This window comes from Abramis brama, assembly GCF_963993115.1.
Source record: "Abramis brama genome assembly, chromosome: 17".
Taxonomy (NCBI): domain Eukaryota; kingdom Metazoa; phylum Chordata; class Actinopteri; order Cypriniformes; family Leuciscidae; genus Abramis; species Abramis brama.
The window spans coordinates 13,549,878-13,555,042 of NC_139979.1; positions in this window are offsets into that span (position 1 = coordinate 13,549,878).

Below are 5,165 nucleotides of genomic sequence, written 5' to 3' on the forward strand. Positions count from 1 at the left end.
ATTTGTGGAAGAAAATTCAAGTGCTATGAATTTATTCATCCCAAAATAATCATGCATATTCATGAGTCCCGTCTGCATAATATTTTTTGGGGGAGGGGCAGACACGATAATGGGCACATAGCAAATCTGGCGTCTTATATCATTTGTGAGATCTTCCCTATGGAAAATCTTGGTCAGTTTTAGACGTTCTCCCCAGAATCATAATGATCAAGTTTCATTTCTAAATTAGACCATTTACAAGTTACATATACAATATAAGCTCCCTAAAACCTGTGGCCCATGTAAACGGGAGATTTACAGGGTGAAGCAGGGTGAACATCAGCCTCCAGCAGCAGGTAGCCTGTATCGAGGACATGCATCCCCCCTCCTCTGTAACACAAACCCAACACACACACACACACACACACACACACACACACACACACACACACACACACACACACACACACACACACACACACACACACTTTTATTCTGAGCTCAGAGGAGGCACAGATTTTAAACATGTATTTTACTGCAAAAAAGCCTGTAGTCCTGAATGCTATTACAGAACAAGAGTGGGTTTACACATAGTTATGCTGTGGAAGCAGAAGTGTTTGTCTGTAATAAAAGCACCTCAGGGAATTTCTTGTGTTTGTAAATGCGGTGATGTGGTTGGCATAGGATTCCACACAGTGTTCTATAAGACAGCTTTACTGCCATTGATTTCATTTTCAACGTTTACGTTCTTGCACAAGAACGTTTATGTGTTCCTTTTGTCTTTTCCCCTTTCCTTTACTGTTTACTTGTTTTTTTCCTGTTTTATTTCCTTCACTTCCCTGTTCTTTTTAAATTTCTAATTTCTTTCTTGCATCTTTCTTTTGCTTTTATAATTTCCCTTCCCTTTTCCTATTTACTTTCAGTTCTTTTCCTCTTATCATTTCCCATTTATTTACCGTTTTCTGCCCTTATTTTTACCCTTTCTAATTCTGATTGCTATGTTTTCCCTTTCCTCTTTAATTTCCCCTTTCTTTCCTGTCTCTTCTTTGCTTTTTCATTCTACTTTTCTTCAATTCCCTTTACTTTTTCCTTTTCCTTACTCCCTTCTATTTTCTTTTCCTCTTTTCCTGTTTGTTTTCCTCTTCCTTTCATTCTTTTTCTTTTCTTTTTTCTTTCGCAACCGCTTTTGTGTTTTAGCATGATGCTTCAAATTACATCTGAAAGAGGAAAAAATTGACCCAGTGGATAATTTTAAATGAGCTCTGCTAAAGGCTATCCATTTTTTTTATTTATGATTTTGGCATTCTATCTCTGTTTATTAAATCAGAGAAAATGCCCTCCCTTGGGAACTTTTGGGCTTTTGACCAACGGCTGAAATCAATCCCACAACTGAAACGGCATGATGAAATTGGACTCCCCACGAGGAGCAGGTTGGTCCAGGAAGACGTGGGTGAGATTTAGCTTTACTCTCATCTTTTTCCTCTTTTCTTCCCCCATTACACATCTCCTTCATCCTGGCAGGTTGTCAAGCAACCGTAAGGCGGTCGAAAAAAAGGGATGGATTATGGAAAGAGAGGAGATTGGAGAGAAAGGAAACAGGCAGATAAAGAGCAATCTCCTTGGCTGGTTGTGAGGGTGTAGGTACACTCCAGATGGTGACCCAGAACTTGATGGGCTACATTGTGGAAATAACCCTCTCAGGCTCATCAAGAGACTCAGAAATCACTCATAGTCCAATAAAAACCCTCTTTCTCTGAGCCACAGCCACCCCCATCACAATAAGAACACCTTTAGAGAATAAGATTCTGAGTAGCACCAATAAAGGTTCTTCAGTTTGCTAGACATCTCTTTTAGAAACAACCAGTTCATGAGGGATCTACCAGGAACATAATCATAAAAAGGTTACATGAATGAAATATTAATGTGATTCTAGTTCAACATGTGCTTTTATGTGCTGTCCTACAGAAATATATTGTAAGAATTCTGTAGGTAGCACTTGGAACATTTTTTGCTGCCTGAACGTGCATTAAACGTTAAGCATTTTAGAGCTACTGCACTTACACTTATGCATTATTATTTATTTATTTATTATTATGCATTATGATATATATTTCTTCGCCAGTCTAAAAATGCTTACAAGATCAAAAACTGCTTCAAACAAATCATAGGTTTTGAGAGGGGGAGATTAACATTAATTGCTTTTAGAGACCTGAAAAGCTGTACACCATGTTTAAAAATAGTAATTAATAAAATTAGCAGACAGAAACTTCAGCCATATTAATATTTGATTTTTTGTACCTAATTTCTTGGTGAAGGCCATAAAGAGACAATAAGATTTAAGCTTGTCTCAGCAGCCCATGCAAACAGATTTCTCTCTTTCTGTGTTGATTTGTATATAAAAAGGTGTTAGTCAAAAGAAGTACATTTTATGGTAATATATAATATTCATAATTAACCGACAGCGTTGTCCTTGCCTTAACATCAAATGCACAATCACATCTGATTTTCAGCATTGCTTACTAAAATGCCTTCATTCCCTGGCCCCATGGGATATTCAAACTTGGATAAATAATCGAGTCCTAATCCATATCACCTCACTAAGATTTACATAATCAAGTGAAATCTGCATGTTGCAACCCCATTCGCCCCTGCTGTGGTACAGGTCGCATGTACATTGCATTAATATGTGCAGTGTCTCCCTGTTCCTTAGGAGATTCGCCGGTACATTTGTGTGACCAGAATCCTAATAATTAGCTTGTGCCTTACAGATTAAGCCACCTGTAGTCAATGCATGGCAGGAAGGTGACTTGTGATTTTGTCCTCTGTGTTTGCATGATAATGTGATGTAGTTTGTCTTCCAGGCCCAGATATGTGATATTGGTTTTAATTGTTATAAAGGAAAAGGACTTTTTGGGACTTTTAACTCTGGGGGATACGGTGAATAAGCTAAAGTCCCAAAAAGTCGGCGTGTTCCTTTAAGGCAACATTAAACACTAGGTGAAACGTCTTCAGACAAAAAAAAATTCACACTTTTACCTGCCATTACTTTTAAAAAACGTACGATTTTAACTTGAATCAGTGATGATCACAGAATGTTCTTTAAACATTGTATCAATTAACCTTACGGATTATTAGAACAAAATTATAAAACCCTAGTTTAAATCTTTGGGGTCGGTAATATTTTTAAATGTATCTTTATGCTCACAAAGGATGAATTTATTGAATCAAAAATACAGTAAAACCAGTAATATTGTGAACAATTAAAATTACTGTTTTCTATTTTAATGTATTTTAAAATGCAATTTATTCCTGTAATGGCGAAGCCATTTTTAATGAAAACAATTAAAAATGTAGCAATGTTATAATCAGCTATCGAATCCATCCTGACTCTTCATGCAGTAAGAAAAAGGAATGTTTACACTGTAAAAAATGATCGTAATTTTAACGGTAAAAGACTGTAAAAATGCTACAGTGAAAAACTGTTAATTGGTTAACAGAAAGTTTCTGTACTATATACGGTAAATAACTGTGATAGATCTAACGGTACATTTAATGTAATTTTACTGTAACATACCGTTAAATTTACAGTTTTTGAAAGTGAAAAAACAACTCATTGTATAATTTACAGTGAAAAACCGTAAATTGACATTCCCACAATTCCCTGTGACACTTCACATTTGATGTATTTTTGTTGAAATAACTATGTTTGTTTCTTCATAGTTTTCTTAGTTTGTTCTAATCAGTTATGTACATTAGGGGTTTATGTTACATTTAATGTTGTTAAATTAATGTTTATTGCATTTTTAAAATTTCATGTGTTACCATGATGGTGTTTAATGTTTGTGTGAATGACACTGTGCAGCTTCTATATATATTAGTATTAACTTTCTTGTGTAAGAACTGCTTGTGTTGAGCTTTGATTGATCATGTGACTCTCATCACTGCTGTGATTGGTGGTTATCAGTGTACAAAACAGATATTAATACTTCAATAGGACGGTAAATTAACTTTATATCATATTACTGAAATTTACTGTTATATTTACTGGATTATACTGTAAAATTGACATGTTGTTCAGAATAGCACGTACATTTTACAGTTTAAACCAGTAAATATAACAGAACTCCAGTGTGTTATATGCTGGTTTAAACTGTAAAATGTACATGTTATTCGGTAAAAGCAATTACTGTTTTGTTGTATATTTTACGGAATTGTTCTGGTAACCCCAGCTGCCAGTTTTTTTCCGTAAAAACTACGGGATTTTTTTTACAGTGTAGACTTTTGTTTACCATGCTCATAAATCTCAACAAAAGTTAGCTGAGATGGAAAACAATTATTTCAGAAGGCCGTTATAATTTGCTGAGACCATTATAGTTTAGGTAGAGCAACAGCAAGCATCCACCTGGCGTTTCATATCTCCCACCTGTTGGTGGAAATACAAACTAAGAATGATTCTGAAGTACAGTAGAGTGTTTGCATTTGAGAGAAAGCCAGGTTGGTATTGTAGTTGCCCAAAGCAAAGTGGTTCCTCATCGGTGTGTCTTTGTGCAGCATATAGAGAATGAGAAGAAAGACAAAAATAACCCATTGAAGTGAAACAAAATAACAGTGTCTGTCTGCATTGAAGCCACTGAGGTAAAGGACCCTGTAGAATCAAGGCAAGTTCACAATAGCATTCACAACCATCTTAGAATAAGAGGACACAAAGAGAAAGTGAAATAAAAGTAAGATCGAGAGCACCTAGTATTCACTCTGCTACATCCTTATTATTGCTGTAGACTCATCTTGAATTATTGAGCGCTTCAGAGCTTACAGTTACTCAGATGCACTCAGAGGCTGAACAATTGACCCAGTCTTGACTTGTTGGGGTTACTTACAGCAATTTACTTGTTTATCTTGCATTATCGATTGTTAAGCTATGGCAAGGATAAAAACAAGTGTGTGTACTAAGATAACTTTGACAAATCCGAGTATTTTAACCCTCATTTTATGTTGATATGAATTTACTGGTTTTATGTTTGAGGTACCAGAGACCATATAATTTTGAAACGAAGCCTAAAGCTCAACATTGAAGCTTTAGGGTTAATTTCAAAATTACTATGGTCTATTTTTTCTTTTCGAGCTGTCAAAATTGTCTTGAATGCAAAGAAAATACATAATTCAGAATTTGAACTTTAAAAAACACA